We start from the raw sequence: 18,177 nt of genomic DNA, 5'->3' as shown, positions 1-18,177 counted from the left end.
GGGCTGCCAAAGGCAAACGCCACCGCCGAGCAGCAAGGCCAACAGCTGCCTCTCACAGGCATTGCACCTGCAAGGCAGTGAAGGCACGCCTGCGCCGCAGTACCCTGATGGTGTCCCGCCTTCAGCAGGAGCTCGCCTTGCTCCGCGAGGAGCATGATGCCCTGGCCCAAAAAGTAAACAGTATCCACCCATAGTGTCCCTTGCCCCTTTTTTAGAGACTTTTGGGGGTGGGAATTGGGAGTTGGGTTTTTGGGGACTTTTGAAGGACAATCGTTGGGGTTAGGGAGGGTCTTGCGGGAGATTATTTTGTTAGGGATATAAATATACTTTTTCAAACTTTATCTGAGCATACCTGTTTTTTACTGCTTGCCTGGTGGGTGGGGGTTTAACAGTGACTTTGTTTTCCTGAAAGTTTAGTTCCATTTTCTTCCTTTAAGTGTAAATGCCCAAATGTTTTCAACACTATGTGCCTCTCACACAGTAAGTGAAGTGAATTCAAGAGTCCTAGGACTTTAGTAGTACTACCGTCAGTCTCTCGTCTCTCCTAATACTCCATTATACTCCCAAACCACCAAACGCTTATCTTACCTGTAATTTGTGTTTGAAAGTTGGGCTAGACCCAGGGCTGGCTCCACAGGAAACAGCGAATAAGGTTGGCAATCCTGGGCGGATAAAATTTCCTCATAGCGGTGGTACTAGTAGTGTGACACAGTGGCAGTTGCATGCCTATGAAAAAAAAGAAAATTAAATCTGGTTTGTCCTCCTGAGAAATTCAACGGTAGAATAGAGAATAAAGCAGGTGACAGAAGTACACTAGAACAGTGCCACATTGTAGCCTAACAAATGGTAAAGTATAACTACTAATTCGGTTGAAGTTCTTTGACATTAGCCATGGGTCTTTGTCAAGCAGAGTAAGAATATATCCTCGGATTTCTTCACCAGCCTGTTGCTATCACCTTATCCTCCCCAGCAAGTGTGTGGATTTATTGCTATAATTTAGTCACACATCAATCAAAACCACACAGCCCGGGGGAAGAGGGTTAGGGTTTGAAAAATGGATGGGTACGGGGGTTTTTGGGAAAGGCTTTGGGAGACAAGAAAAAATAGCACAGCATGGACAAACAATTGTGAACATAAACAAATCTTTGGGTACAAACCTACCCATCAATCTTTGAAAGTGCATGCACTACTGCATGCATGTCAGTGAAAAGTAAGTAGTACTTTCGACAACTGTGGAAGAAAGAATGCGACAGTACAGGGCGTGTGTGGAATTATTGATAACTATATTCAACACAAGGTCTCTGTTGCCAGATACCTGAGAGCCTTGCTGGTCACTATAAATCCATTCACCACACTCAATGGGGTTGGTCTGGAAGGTATAGTAGATAGAAAAGGAGAAATTGCTCTTTTTCTAGGTGTCCCCTCACTCACCAGGGTTGCCCCTTGGTGACATGCTTCATCATTGGGGCCATCCCAGTCCTCTATCGGGCTGGGGCGTGCTGCGACTTGCTAATTACGTAGGAGCACTTACAAATGACTATGTGTGGTGCAGATGTGATTGTGGAGTGGACTAAGTGATGTGTTAAGGGATCAATTTAGAAGCAGAGAGAGATCCAAGAAATGCAGTCACAGTCAGAGAAAAACACAATGGATACTGTATCTCTATGTTGTTGCAGTTGTCCTGTTGAAAGTGGTAAGTAAGTTGCCTGCAGAAAAAAAATCCTCTTATTAGCGGCACTCCTCCATTTCAGCTGACGCTTCGTCCATCGATGTTGGTCACCAGAAGACACCCTGTAAAAAAAGCACAGCATGGACAAACAATTGAAAATAAACAAATCTTTGGGTACAAACCTATCCATCAATCTTTGAAAGTGCATGCACTACTGGATGCATGTCAGTGAAAAGTAAGTAGTACTTTCGACAACTGTGGAAGAAAGAATGCGACAGTACAGGCCGTGTGTGGAATTATTGATAACTATATTCAGCATAAGGTCCCTGTTGCCAGATACCTGAGAGCCTTGCTGGTCACTATAAATCCATTCACAACACTCAATGGGGTTGGTCTGGAAGGTATAGCAGATAGAAAAGGAGAAATTGCTCTTTTTCTAGGTGTCCCCTCACTCACCAGGGTTGCCCCTTGGTGACATGCTTCATCATTGGGGCCATCCCAGTCCTCTACGGGCTGGGGCGTGCTGCGACTTGCGGATTACGTAGGAGCACTTACAAATGACTATGTGTGGTGCAGATGTGATAGTGGAGTGGACTAAGTGATGTGTTAAGGGATCAATTTAGAAGCAGAGAGAGATCCAAGAAATGCAGTCACAGTCAGAGAAAAAGACAAAGGATACTGTATCTCTATGTTGTTGTAGTTGTCCTGTTGAATTTGGTAAGTAAGTGGCCTGCAGAAAAAAAATCCTCTTATTAGCGGCACTCCTCCATTGCAGCTGACGCTTCGTCCATCGATGTTGGTCACCAGAATACACCCTGTCCACTGCCTGACTGATGCTGAATTGTGGCTCGCTAATGTGAAGCCTGACTCCATCCTTTTTTCCCCATTGCACAGACTGAAACCCGGCCTGTAATTATTCAACGAAAAACAGGAAGTGATATAATATTACAACACCACTGATAAATAAATATAAGGCATGTAGGCTGTGGAGTGAAAAGAGTCACACTTTGATTTTCCTAGTAGACAGTACAATATTTTTGAAAGTGTGTACTCTGTCAGAGTCACCTTTTAAAGGATAAATAAGTATGGGCAAATTAATGTAGCGGATCTTTCCCCTCAAGCTAGGTGTCCTATAAACTGTGTTTTAGAACAAAATTAGATCTTCCCAGCAGTGCTCCCACCCAGACCCTTACTAAAGCCAGTCGCAAAAATGTAGAAGACCCCCAATCAAATCTCAAAAAACTAGGCCTAGCAGAAAACTGGTGACAAAACGGACTTTGAAAGTAAAAGTAGGCCCAAGTACCCCCTTACCCACCGTGGATTGCATTCAAACCACTTGCAAGCAACCAAGCAAAAGTATCCATAGCCAGCATCGCTCCAAGACTCGAAAACTCCCCCGCCCAAACACATGCAATAGAAATACTGCTAACCCTAACGAACCCTAAGTTAAGAATAGTGGCAAAGGCTTTCTTTAACTATGCCAAATCCGCCCTTTCCCACCATGGATTTTCTTCAAATGACTTGCAACCAAAATTACACATTCTCACGAGTGCTCTAAGACCCCAGAACTCAGTTTCAAAAATCTAGAACACTCCGAAAGACATGCAATCCTGCTGCTAGGGCTAACCCTAACGAACCCTAAGTTACAAAAAGTGCCAAAAGGCTTTTCGGCGTGGATTTTGTCCCAACCACTTCTATCCGGTATTAGACCTTCCCAGGAATGCCCCAAGACCCGCCAACCCACCCGCCAAGAAGCATAACACCCCCAAACAGGCCAAAAGCAAAATCTCATACTTGCAATATTTCTCGGCCTTCGGTCCAAACGCGCTGCTTAGCTAGGCCATAAGTCGGGGTTGCCACCACGGATTTCCTGAAAAGCAAATGCAATCAAGATTAGAGTGTCCCAGCAGTGCTCCCAGACCCCGAAACTCACCCACAAACACCAGGAAGCCCCACAAACAGGCCCCCGAAAACGCTACATTGAGCAAAATGTCAGAAATAGCAAAAAAAAATCGGCCTGGATTTTGTCCCAACAACTTCTACCCGGTATTAGACCTTCCGAGGAATGCCCCAAGACCCGCCAACACACCCGCCAAGAAGCATAACACCCCCAAACAGGCCAAAAGCAAAATCTCATACTTGCAATATTTCTCGGCCTTCGGTCCAAACGCGCTGCGTAGCTAGGCCATAAGTCAGGGTTGCCACCACAGATTTCCTGAAAATAGAAAATGCTATCAAGATTAGAGTATCCCAGCAGTGCTCCCAGACCCCGAAACTCACCCACAAACACCAGGAAGCCCCACAAACAGGCCCCCGAAAACGCTACATTGAGCAAAATGTCAGAAATAGCAAAAAAAAAATCGGCCTGGATTTTGTCCCAACCACTTCTACCCGGTATTAGACCTTCCCAGGAATGGCCCCAGAGCCGTCAACCCAGGAGAAAACTAGTAAAAGACCCCAAACAGCCAAAAAGCAAAAGTACAAAAATGGGGACTTAGTCATTTTCTTTCCAATTTCCCAAAACACTCCGCGCGCGCTCTGCAGCTAGGCCCTAACTCCCCTCTGCCACCATGGATTTGCTTCAAACCTCTTGCAAAGTAAAGTATCCATAGCCAGCAGTGCTCCCAGACCCCGAACCCCACCCACAAACACCGGGAAGCCCCACAAATAGGCCCCCGAAAACGCTACATTGAGCAAAATGTCAGAAATAGCAAAAAAAACATCGGCCTGGATTTTGTCCCAACCACTTCTACCCGGTATTAGACATTCCCAGGAATGCCCCAAGACCCGCCAACACACCCGCCAAGAAGCATAACACCCCCAAACAGGCCAAAAGCAAAATCTCATACTTGCAATATTTCTCGGCCTTCGGTCCAAACGCGCTGCGTAGCTAGGCCATAAGTCGGGATTGCCACTACGGATTTCCTGAAAAGCAAATGCAATCAAGATTAGAGTGTCCCAGCAGTGCTCCCAGACCCCAAAACTCACCCACAAACACCAGGAAGCCCCACAAACAGGCCCCCGAAAACGCTACATTGAGCAAAATGTCAGAAATAGCAAAAAAAAAATCGGCCTGGATTTTGTCCCAACCACTTCTACCCGGTATTAGACCTTCCCAGGAATGGCCCCAGAGCCGTCAACCCAGGAGAAAACTAGTAAAAGACCCCCAAACAGCCAAAAAGCAAAAGTACAAAAATGGGGACTTAGTCATTTTCTTTCCAATTTCCCAAAACAGTCAGCGTGTGCTCTGCAGCTAGGCCCTAACTCCCCTCTGCCACCATGGATTTGCTTCAAACCTCTTGCAAAGTAAAGTATCCATAGCCAGCAGTGCTCCCAGACCCCTAAACCCACCCACAAACACCAGGAAGCCCCACAAACAGGCCCCCGAAAACGCTACATTGAGCAAAATGTCAAAAATAGCAAAGAAAACATCGGCCTGGATTTTGTCCCAACCACTTCTACCCGGTATTAGACCTTCCCAGGAATGCCCCAAGACCCGCCAACACACCCGCCAAGAAGCATAACACCCTCAAACAGGCCAAAAGCAAAATCTCATACTTGCAATATTTCTCGGCCTTCGGTCCAAACGCGCTGCGTGGCTAGGCCATAAGTCGGGGTTGCCACCACAGATTTCCTGAAAAGCAAATGCAATCAAGATTAGAGTGTCCCAGCAGTGCTCCCAGACCCCGAAACTCACCCACAAACACCAGGAAGCCCCACAAACAGGCCCCCGAAAACGCTACATTGAGCAAAATGTCAGAAATAGCACAAAAAAAATCGGCCTAGATTTTGTCCCAACCACTTCTACCCGGTATTAGACCTTCCCAGGAATGGCCCCAGAGCCGTCAACCCAGGAGAAAACTAGTAAAAGACCCCAAAACAGCCAAAAAGCAAAAGTACAAAAATGGGGACTTAGTCATTTTCTTTCCAATTTCCCAAAACACTCCGCGCGCGCTCTGCAGCTAGGCCCTAACTCCCCTCTGCCACCATGGATTTGCTTCAAACCTCTTGCAAAGTAAAGTATCCATAGCCAGCAGTGCTCCCAGACCCCGAAACCCACCCACAAACACCAGGAAGCCCCACAAACAGGCCTCCGAAAACGCTACATTGAGCAAAATGTCAGAAATAGCAACAAAAAAAATTTGGCCTGGATTTTGTCCCAACCACTTCTACCGGGTATTAGACCTTCCCAGGAATGCCCCAAGACCCGCCAACACACCCGCCAAGAAGCATAACACCCCCAAACAGGCCAAAAGCAAAATCTCATACTTGCAATATTTCTCGGCCTTCGGTCCAAACGCGCTGGGTAGCTAGGCCATAAGTCGGGGTTGCCACCACGGATTTCCTGAAAAGCAAATGCAATCAAGATTAGAGTGTCCCAGCAGTGCTCCCAGACCCAGAAACTCACCCACAAACACCAAGAAGCCCCACAAACAGGCCCCCGAAAACGCTACATTGAGCAAAATGTCAGAAATAGCAAAAAAAAAATCGGCCTGGATTTTGTCCCAACAACTTCTACCCGGTATTAGACCTTCCCAGGAATGCCCCAAGACCCGCCAACACACCCGCCAAGAAGCATAACACCCCCAAACAGGCCAAAAGCAAAATCTCATACTTGCAATATTTCTCGGCCTTCGGTCCAAACGCGCTGCGTAGCTAGGCCATAAGTCGGGGTTGCCACCACAGATTTCCTGAAAATAAAAAATGCTATCAAGATTAGAGTGTCCCAGCAGTGCTCCCAGACCCCGAAACTCACCCACAAACACCAGGAAGCCCCACAAACAGGCCCCCGAAAACGCTACTTTGAGCAAAATGTCAGAAATAGCAAAAATAAAATCGACCTGGATTTTGTCCCAACCACTTCTACCCGGTATTAGACCTTCCCAGGAATGGCCCCAGAGCCGTCAACCCAGGAGAAAACTAGTAAAAGACCCCAAACAGCCAAAAAGCAAAAGTACAAAAATGGGGACTTAGTCATTTTCTTTCCAATTTCCCAAAACACTCCGTGCGCGTTCTGCAGCTAGGCCCTAACTCCCCTCTGCCACCATGGATTTGCTTCAAACCTCTTGCAAAGTAAAGTATCCATAGCCAGCAGTGCTCCCAGACCCCGAACCCCACCCACAAACACCAGGAAGCCCCACAAACAGGCCCCCGAAAACGCTACATTGAGCAAAATGTCAGAAATAGCAAAAAAAACATCAGCCTGGATTTTGTCCCAACCACTTCTACCCGGTATTAGACCTTCCCAGGAATGCCCCAAGACCCGCCAACACACCCGCCAAGAAGCATAACACCCCCAAACAGGCCAAAAGCAAAATCTCATACTTGCAATATTTCTCGGCCTTCGGTCCAAACGCGCTGCGTAGCTAGGCCATAAGTCGGGGTTGCCACTACGGATTTCCTGAAAAGCAAATGCAATCAAGATTAGAGTGTCCCAGCAGTGCTCCCAGACCCCGAAACTCACCCACAAACACCAGGAAGCCCCACAAACAGGCCCCCGAAAACGCTACATTGAGCAAAATGTCAGAAATAGCAAAAAAAACATAGGCCTGGATTTTGTCCCAACCACTTCTACCCGGTATTAGACCTTCCCAGGAATGCCCCAAGACCCGCCGACCCACCCGCCAAGAAGGATAACACCCCCAAACAGGCCAAAAGCAAAATCTCATACTTGCAATATTTCTCGGCCTTCGGTCCAAACGCGCTGCGTGGCTAGGCCATAAGTCGGGGTTGCCACCACAGATTTCCTGAAAAGCAAATTTAATCAAGATAAGAGTGTCCCAGCAGTGCTCCCAGACCCCGAAACACACCCACAAACACCAGGAAGCCCCACAAACAGGCCCCCGAAAACGCTACATTGAGCAAAATGTCAGAAATAGCAAAAAAGAAATCGGCCTGGATTTTGTCCCAACCACTTCTACCCGGTATTAGACCTTCCCTGGAATGGCCCCAGAGCCGTCAACCCAGGAGAAAACTAGTAAAAAAAAACCCAAACAGCCAAAAAGCAAAAGTACAAAAATGGGGACTTAGTCATTTTCTTTCCAATTTCCCAAAACACTCCGCGCGTGCTCTGCAGCTAGGCCCTAACTCCCCTCTGCCACCATGGATTTGCTTCAAACCTCTTGCAAAGTAAAGTATCCATAGCCAGCAGTGCTCCCAGACCCCGAAACCCACCCACAAACACCAGGAAGCCCCACAAACAGGCCCCCGAAAACGCTACATTGAGCAAAATGACAGAAATAGCAAAAAAAACATCGGCCTGGATTTTGTCCCAACCACTTCTACCCGGTATTAGACCTTCCCAGGAATGCCCCAAGACCCGCCAACACACCCGCCAAGAAGCATAACACCCTCAAACAGTCCAAAAGCAAAATCTCATACTTGCAATATTTCTCAGCCTTCGGTCCAAACGTGCTGCGTGGCTAGGCCATAAGTCGGGGTTGCCACCACGGATTTCCTGAAAAGCAAATGCAATCAAGATTAGAGTGTCCCAGCAGTGCTCCCAGACCCCGAAACTCACCCACAAACACCAGGAAGCCCCACAAACAGGCCCCCGAAAACGCTACATTGAGCGAAATGTCAGAAATAGAAAAAAAAAAATCGGCCTAGATTTTGTCCCAACCACTTCTACCCGGTATTAGACCTTCCCAGGAATGGCCCCAGAGCCGTCAACCCAGGAGAAAACTAGTAAAAGACCCCCAAACAGCCAAAAAGCAAAAGTACAAAAATGGGGACTTAGTCATTTTCTTTCCAATTTCCCAAAACACTCCGCGCGCGCTCTGCAGCTAGGCCCTAACTCCCCTCTGCCACCATGGATTTGCTTCAAACCTCTTGCAAAGTAAAGTATCCATAGCCAGCAGTGCTCCCAGACCCCGAAACCCACCCACAAACACCAGGAAGCCCCACAAACAGGCCTCCGAAAATGCTACATTGAGCAAAATGTCAGAAATAGCAACAAAAAAAAATCGGCCTGGATTTTGTCCCAACCACTTCTACCGGGTATTAGACCTTCCCAGGAATGCCCCAAGACCCGCCAACACACCCGCCAAGAAGCATAACACCCCCAAACAGGCCAAAAGCAAAATCTCATACTTGCAATATTTCTCGGCCTTCGGTCCAAACGCGCTGGGTAGCTAGGCCATAAGTCGGGGTTGCCACCACGGATTTCCTGAAAAGCAAATGCAATCAAGATTAGAGTGTCCCAGCAGTGCTCCCAGACCCCGAAACTCACCCACAAACACCAGGAAGCCCCACAAACAGGCCCCCGAAAACGCTACATTGAGCAAAATGTCAGAAATAGCAAAAAAAAAATCGGCCTAGATTTTGTCCCAACCACTTCTACCCGGTATTAGACCTTCCCAGTAATGGCCCCAGAGCCGTCAACCCAGGAGAAAACTAGTAAAAGACCCCCAAACAGCCAAAAAGCAAAAGTACAAAAATGGGGACTTAGTCATTTTCTTTCCAATTTCCCAAAACACTCCGCGCGCGCTCTGCAGCTCGGCCCTAACTCCCCTCTGCCACCATGGATTTGCTTCAAACCTCTTGCAAAGTAAAGTATCCATAGCCAGCAGTGCTCCCAGACCCCGAAACCCACCCACAAACACCAGGAAGCCCCACAAACAGGCCTCCGAAAACGCTACATTGAGCAAAATGTCAGAAATAGCAACAACAAAAAAATCGGCCTGGATTTTGTCCCAACCACTTCTACCGGGTATTAGACCTTCCCAGGAATGCCCCAAGACCCGCCAACACACCCGCCAAGAAGCATAACACCCCCAAACAGGCCAAAAGCAAAATCTCATACTTGCAATATTTCTCGGCCTTCGGTCCAAACGCGCTGGGTAGCTAGGCCATAAGTCGGGGTTGCCACCACGGATTTCCTGAAAAGCCAATGCAATCAAGATTAGAGTGTCCCAGCAGTGCTCCCAGACCCCGAAACTCACCCACAAACACCAGGAAGCCCCACAAACACGCCCCCGAAAACGCTACATTGAGCAAAATGTCAGAAATAGCGAAAAAAAACATCGGCCTGGATTTTGTCCCAACCACTTCTACCCGGTATTAGACCTTCCCAGGAATGCCCCAAGACCTGCCAACCCACCCACCAAGAAGCATAACACCCCCAAACAGGCCAAAAGCAAAATCTCATACTTGCAATATTTCTCGGCCTTTGGTCCAAACGCGCTGCGTGGCTAGGCCATAAGTCGGGGTTGCCACCACGGATTTCCTGAAAAGCAAATGCAATCAAGATTAGAGTGTCCCAGCAGTGCTCCCAGACCACGAAACTCACCCACAAACAGACGGAACCCCCCCCCTAAGAGCACTTAAAAGGCAAGCAAGTCATCAAAAACACAAAAAAATTTCCGCCTGGGATTTGGTCCAAACCACTTTTATCCGGTATTAGAGCTTCCCAACAATGGTCCCAGAGCCGTCGACTCACCTGCAAAGAGGTACAACAACACCCCCACAAGTGCTGAGTCTTTCTTCATTGGGCGTAAACCAGCCCTCTGGTTTGATGGAAATAGGAGTCAGGAGGAGGAGGATAGAGGAGCATGTTCTTCTGAACTTGTGAACCTGAGGAATGCAGACTGCGGCAACTTCAAATCAATTAGCAAACCAGTGAAGACAGTTCTGCTGATGGGCTTGTTTTTGTGATTATCTGATTAAAGTTTGAAATATATTAACTGTGCACAACAAAGAAAGACAGACACACAGGAATAAAAGTGAATAAGGACGAAAAAGAAAGTTATTGATTCGTTGTCTCATTTTCAGGGCTCGGTATCACGGTCCAGGAATAAGAATAAGGCTTCGTCATAATACTCTGCGAATTAAGGCAGGGTGAGCTCAGTGTCACCTGACAGAGTAGAAATTCCCTCATCTATGTTGCTGGCCATCTCCTCTTCATCCGGCACGCTTTCTCGTACTCTGAAATCTGGTGGTATGAGGTGCTGATTCATCTTGATCATTGTTAACCTCTCCACATTTTTGGGCGAGAGGCGGCTCCGTTTGGGAGTTACAATGCCACCAGCAGCACTGAAAACCCGTTCAGAAGACACGCTTGCGAGTGGGCAAGACAAGTAGTTTAAAGCCAGGTTGGTGAGCTGTGGCCACAATTCTTTTTTCCCATGCCAATACGCCAATGGGTCAGAATTAACATAGACCTCTGTTGAGTCATTCAGATAGTCCTTCACCATCGACTCAAGGTCCTCATCCAAGGTTCCTCCACTTTGCTTAGCACTTGCTGTGCCTCTGACCTTTTGAGAACCAAACCCACGCAGAGCTAGCCAATCCTCTTCAGCCTCCAATGTTTCTGTTGTGTCTCGTGCAGATGATCCGGTTGCCGGTGTCTTTAACGGCTGAGAGGTCACTTGTGCCACTGCCACAGGTGCAGAAGTGGATTGTTTTGACTGGGGATGGCCTGCTGATGTACTGCCATTTCCTTCAATTTTCAGCCGTTCTCTTTCAAACCTCTTGGCTGACAAGGCTAGCCAATGTTTGTACTTTGGAACATGTTCATCATCAAAAGGAAAGAATGCTTGGCCTGCCAGCGCCTTTTTGTAGCGTGGATCCAGAATAGTAGCACAAATGTAATGGTCTTCTGAGTGGATCTTTTTAAGACGTTCATCACCTTGTAGGAGCTCTAATAATTTCTCAGCCAGAAGCAAAGAGTCTTGTTTTTTTTCATCTTTTTCAAACACAGAACACACCTCCTTCAGTTGGTCCTCCAGCATGTACAACAATGGGATAGCTTTTCCCAAATTAGAGTCCTCCTTGCTGACTGCACGCGTGAAGAACTCAAAAGGACGAAGCATGCGTGTCAGGCTTTGAACTATGTTCCATTGCGCCGCACCCATCCTCAGCTCCTCTGTACCCTCTGTAAGGAAATATTGATCGAGTTCCGTATACTGCTCATACAGACGCTCAAGCATGTAGAAGGTTGAGTTCCAACGTTTTACCACCTCCTGGATGAGTGCTTTCACTGGCATTTTACGTTGATATAGCAGGCTCCTCAGCTGCTTCCAGGCCTTAAAAGAATGGCTGAAATGCTTGCACATTTTTTGGCAGGTGTCCAATACACTGTACGCTGCACTGCCTTTATTACCCAAGAATTTTTGGACAAACAGGTTTATACAGTGCGCCAAACACGGCACTCTGAAATAGTTACCGTCCCTCATGGCCTTAACTATATTGGAAAAACAACAGGTGATGGACCGAATGTGGATCAATGTCACACACTCAACCCAGTCCAAAGATCTGGGCCCAAATCCATCGTTTTTTTGCACTCCACACCACCCCGGGTTAGACAATGGCGATATGCAAATCAGCTCTGACCCTGTGCCCCATGGGAACAGTCCAGTCCGAACTACAAAAGCCATGTCCTTCCCAGAACGGAATCAAGCATCCGAGGACCGGACCGGTTTCGAGGTAACACCTCTCATCAGCCCGGCTAGCTTGACTCCAGTGGTGTGGAGTGCCTGGGACCCACGTCTGGGCATCCCCAGCGCACTTAGGGCGGAATTTGCAAAAACAACAGGTGATGGACCGAATGTGGATCAATGTCACACACTCAACCCAGTCCAAAGATCTGGGCCCAAATCCATCGTTTTTTTGCACTCCACACCACCCCGGGTTAGACAATGGCGATATGCAAATCAGCTCTGACCCTGTGCCCCATGGGAACAGTCCAGTCCGAACTACAAAAGCCATGTCCTTCCCAGAACGGAATCAAGCATCCGAGGACCGGACCGGTGTCAAGGTAACACCTCTCATCAGCCCGGCTAGCTTGACTCCAGTGGTGTGGAGTGCCTGGGACCCACGTCTGGGCATCCCCAGCGCACTTAGGGTGGAAATTGCAAAAACAACAGGTGATGGACCGAATGTGGATCAATGTCACACACTCAACCCAGTCCAAAGATCTGGGCCCAAATCCATCGTTTTTTTGCACTCCACACCACCCCGGGTTAGACAATGGCGATATGCAAATCAGCTCTGACCCTGTGCCCCATGGGAACAGTCCAGTCCGAACTACAAAAGCCATGTCCTTCCAAGAACGGAATCAAGCATCCGAGGACCGGACCGGTTTCGAGGTAACACCTCTCATCAGCTTGACTCCAGTGGTGTGGAGTGCCTGGGACCAACGTCTGAGCATCCCCAGCGCACTTAGGGCGGAATTTGCAAAAACAACAGGTGATGGACCGAATGTGGATCAATGTCACACACTCAACCCAGTCCAAAGATCTGGGCCCAAATCCATCGTTTTTTTGCACTCCACACCACCCCGGGTTAGACAATGGCGATATGCAAATCAGCTCTGACCCTGTGCCCCATGGGAACAGTCCAGTCCGAACTACAAAAGCCATGTCCTTCCCAGAACGGAATCAAGCATCCGAGGACCGGACCGGTTTCGAGGTAACACCTCTCATCAGCCCGGCTAGCTTGACTCCAGTGGTGTGGAGTGCCTGGGACCCACGTCTGGGCATCCCCAGCGCACTTAGGGCGGAATTTGCAAAAACAACAGGTGATGGACCGAATGTGGATCAATGTCACACACTCAACCCAGTCCAAAGATCTGGGCCCAAATCCATCGTTTTTTTGCACTCCACACCACCCCGGGTTAGACAATGGCGATATGCAAATCAGCTCTGACCCTGTGCCCCATGGGAACAGTCCAGTCCGAACTACAAAAGCCATGTCCTTCCCAGAACGGAATCAAGCATCCGAGGACCGGACCGGTTTCGAGGTAACACCTCTCATCAGCCCGGCTAGCTTGACTCCAGTGGTGTGGAGTGCCTGGGACCCACGTCTGGGCATCCCCAGCGCACTTAGGGTGGAAATTGCAAAAACAACAGGTGATGGACCGAATGTGGATCAATGTCACACACTCAACCCAGTCCAAAGATCTGGGCCCAAATCCATCGTTTTTTTGCACTCCACACCACCCCGGGTTAGACAATGGCGATATGCAAATCAGCTCTGACCCTGTGCCCCATGGGAACAGTCCAGTCCGAACTACAAAAGCCATGTCCTTCCAAGAACGGAATCAAGCATCCGAGGACCGGACCGGTTTCGAGGTAACACCTCTCATCAGCTTGACTCCAGTGGTGTGGAGTGCCTGGGACCCACGTCTGAGCATCCCCAGCGCACTTAGGGCGGAATTTGCAAAAACAACAGGTGATGGACCGAATGTGGATCAATGTCACACACTCAACCCAGTCCAAAGATCTGGGCCCAAATCCATCGTTTTTTTGCACTCCACACCACCCCGGGTTAGACAATGGCGATATGCAAATCAGCTCTGACCCTGTGCCCCATGGGAACAGTCCAGTCCGAACTACAAAAGCCATGTCCTTCCCAGAACGGAATCAAGCATCCGAGGACCGGAGCGGTTTCGAGGTAACACCTCTCATCAGCCCGGCTAGCTTGACTCCAGTGGTGTGGAGTGCCTGGGACCCACGTCTGGGCATCCCCAGCGCACTTAGGGCGGAATTTGCAAAAACAACAGGTGATGGACCGAATGTGGATCAATGTCACACACTCAACCCAGTCCAAAGATCTGGGCCCAAATCCATCATTTTTTTGCACTCCACACCACCCCGGGTTAGACAATGGCGATATGCAAATCAGCTCTGACCCTGTGCCCCATGGGAACAGTCCAGTCCGAACTACAAAAGCCATGTCCTTCCCAGAACGGAATCAAGCATCCGAGGACCGGACCGGTTTCGAGGTAACACCTCTCATCAGCCCGGCTAACTTGACTCCAGTGGTGTGGAGTGCCTGGGACCCACGTCTGGGCATCCCCAGCGCACTTAGGGCGGAATTTGCAAAAACAACAGGTGATGGACCGAATGTGGATCAATGTCACACACTCAACCCAGTCCAAAGATCTGGGCCCAAATCCATCGTTTTTTTGCACTCCACACCACCCCGGGTTAGACAATGGCGATATGCAAATCAGCTCTGACCCTGTGCCCCATGGGAACAGTCCAGTCCGAACTACAAAAGCCATGTCCTTCCCAGAACGGAATCAAGCATCCGAGGACCGGACCGGTTTCGAGGTAACACCTCTCATCAGCCCGGCTAGCTTGACTCCAGTGGTGTGGAGTGCCTGGGACCCACGTCTGGGCATTCCCAGCGCACTTAGGGCGGAATTTGCAAAAACAACAGGTGATGGACCGAATGTGGATCAATGTCACACACTCAACCCAGTCCAAAGATCTGGGCCCAAATCCATCGTTTCTTTGCACTCCACACCACCCCGGGTTAGACAATGGCGATATGCAAATCAGCTCTGACCCTGTGCCGCATGGGAACAGTCCAGTCCGAACTACAAAAGCCATGTCCTTCCCAGAACGGAATCAAGCATCCGAGGACCGGACCGGTTTCGAGGTAACACCTCTCATCAGCCCGGCTAGCTTGACTCCAGTGGTGTGGAGTGCCTGGGACCCACGTCTGGGCATCCCCAGCGCACTTAGGGCGGAATTTGCAAAAACAACAGGTGATGGACCGAATGTGGATCAATGTCACACACTCAACCCAGTCCAAAGATCTGGGCCCAAACCATCGTTTTTTTGCACTCCACACCACCCCGGGTTAGACAATGGCGATATGCAAATCAGCTCTGACCCTGTGCCCCATGGGAACAGTCCAGTCCGAACTACAAAAGCCATGTCCTTCCCAGAACGGAATCAAGCATCCGAGGACCGGACCGGTTTCGAGGTAACACCTCTCATCACCCCTGCTAGCTTGACTCCAGTGGTGTGGAGTGCCTGGGACCCACGTCTGGGCATCCCCAGCGCACTTAGGGCGGAATTTGCAAAAACAACAGGTGATGGACCGAATGTGGATCAATGTCACACACTCAACCCAGTCCAAAGATCTGGGCGCAAATCCATCGTTTTTTTGCACTCCACACCACCCCGGGTTAGACAATGGCGATATGCAAATCAGCTCTGACCCTGTGCCCCATGGGAACAGTCCAGTCCGAACTACAAAAGCCATGTCCTTCCCAGAACGGAATCAAGCATCCGAGGACCGGAGCGGTTTCGAGGTAACACCTCTCATCAGCCCGGCTAGCTTGACTCCAGTGGTGTGGAGTGCCTGGGACCCACGTCTGGGCATCCCCAGCGCACTTAGGGCGGAATTTGCAAAAACAACAGGTGATGGACCGAATGTGGATCAATGTCACACACTCAACCCAGTCCAAAGATCTGGGCCCAAATCCATCATTTTTTTGCACTCCACACCACCCCGGGTTAGACAATGGCGATATGCAAATCAGCTCTGACCCTGTGCCCCATGGGAACAGTCCAGTCCGAACTACAAAAGCCATGTCCTTCCCAGAACGGAATCAAGCATCCGAGGACCGGACCGGTTTCGAGGTAACACCTCTCATCAGCCCGGCTAACTTGACTCCAGTGGTGTGGAGTGCCTGGGACCCACGTCTGGGCATCCCCAGCGCACTTAGGGCGGAATTTGCAAAAACAACAGGTGATGGACCGAATGTGGATCAATGTCACACACTCAACCCAGTCCAAAGATCTGGGCCCAAATCCATCGTTTTTTTGCACTCCACACCACCCCGGGTTAGACAATGGCGATATGCAAATCAGCTCTGACCCTGTGCCCCATGGGAACAGTCCAGTCCGAACTACAAAAGCCATGTCCTTCCCAGAACGGAATCAAGCATCTGAGGACCGGACCGGTTTCGAGGTAACACCTCTCATCAGCCCGGCTAGCTTGACTCCAGTGGTGTGGAGTGCCTGGGACCCACGTCTGGGCATTCCCAGCGCACTTAGGGCGGAATTTGCAAAAACAACAGGTGATGGACCGAATGTGGATCAATGTCACACACTCAACCCAGTCCAAAGATCTGGGCCCAAATCCATCGTTTCTTTGCACTCCACACCACCCCGGGTTAGACAATGGCGATATGCAAATCAGCTCTGACCCTGTGCCGCATGGGAACAGTCCAGTCCGAACTACAAAAGCCATGTCCTTCCCAGAACGGAATCAAGCATCCGAGGACCGGACCGGTTTCGAGGTAACACCTCTCATCAGCCCGGCTAGCTTGACTCCAGTGGTGTGGAGTGCCTGGGACCCACGTCTGGGCATCCCCAGCGCACTTAGGGCGGAATTTGCAAAAACAACAGGTGATGGACCGAATGTGGTTCAATGTCACACACTCAACCCAGTCCAAAGATCTGGGCCCAAACCATCGTTTTTTTGCACTCCACACCACCCCGGGTTAGACAATGGCGATATGCAAATCAGCTCTGACCCTGTGCCCCATGGGAACAGTCCAGTCCGAACTACAAAAGCCATGTCCTTCCCAGAACGGAATCAAGCATCCGAGGACCGGACCGGTTTCGAGGTAACACCTCTCATCACCCCTGCTAGCTTGACTCCAGTGGTGTGGAGTGCCTGGGACCCACGTCTGGGCATCCCCAGCGCACTTAGGGCGGAATTTGCAAAAACAACAGGTGATGGACCGAATGTGGATCAATGTCACACACTCAACCCAGTCCAAAGATCTGGGCGCAAATCCATCGTTTTTTTGCACTCCACACCACCCCGGGTTAGACAATGGCGATATGCAAATCAGCTCTGACCCTGTGCCCCATGGGAACAGTCCAGTCCGAACTACAAAAGCCATGTCCTTCCCAGAACGGAATCAAGCATCCGAGGACCGGACCGGTTTCGAGGTAACACCTCTCATCAGCCCGGCTAGCTTGACTCCAGTGGTGTGGAGTGCCTGGGACCCACGTCTGGGCATCCCCAGCGCACTTAGGGCGGAATTTGCAAAAACAACAGGTGATGGACCGAATGTGGATCAATGTCACACACTCAACCCAGTCCAAAGATCTGGGCCCAAATCCATCGTTTTTTTGCACTCCACACCACCCCGGGTTAGACAATGGCGATATGCAAATCAGCTCTGACCCTGTGCCCCATGGGAACAGTCCAGTCCGAACTACAAAAGCCATGTCCTTCCTTAGTGGGGACAGCCAGTTAAGGACCTTTGTGTTAAAGACATCCAAAATGTTTTCTGCTGTGTGACGTTTCTCCAAACCAAACATGGCTAGTGTTGCATGTTTCCGAGCAGCTTTAAAAACAATGTCCATGTCAACACCTGTGTTTAGCTTTGCTTTAGCCCCTGAAAAAGAAACCCAGTGTGCAGTGATGCACATGTAATCAGCGCCTGCGCCACTGGTCCACATGTCTGTTGTCATATGTATAGTGTGAACAGCACTCTTCTGCAAAGCTGCCCCAATCACCTTCAGAACATCTTCATGAAGTGCTGGAACCGCAACTCGGGCAAAATAGAACCGGCTAGGAACCTTCCATTTAGGGCAGAGCGTTGCCACTAATTCTAGAAAACCAACCCCTTCTACAAAAGAAAAAGGGAGAAGGTCCAGAGCTAGCATTTTAGCCAGCTTAGTGTTATACAGACGCGTCAGTGGGTGGTTGCGTTCATATTGCGTTTCTGTAAACAACATCTTTTTAATGTT

The sequence above is a fragment of the Lissotriton vulgaris genome, chromosome 1_1 (genome assembly GCF_964263255.1).
Source record: "Lissotriton vulgaris chromosome 1_1, aLisVul1.2, whole genome shotgun sequence".
NCBI classification, from domain to species: domain Eukaryota; kingdom Metazoa; phylum Chordata; class Amphibia; order Caudata; family Salamandridae; genus Lissotriton; species Lissotriton vulgaris.
The sequence above is the reverse complement of the archived record's forward strand: the minus strand, read 5'-3'. Positions refer to the sequence as shown.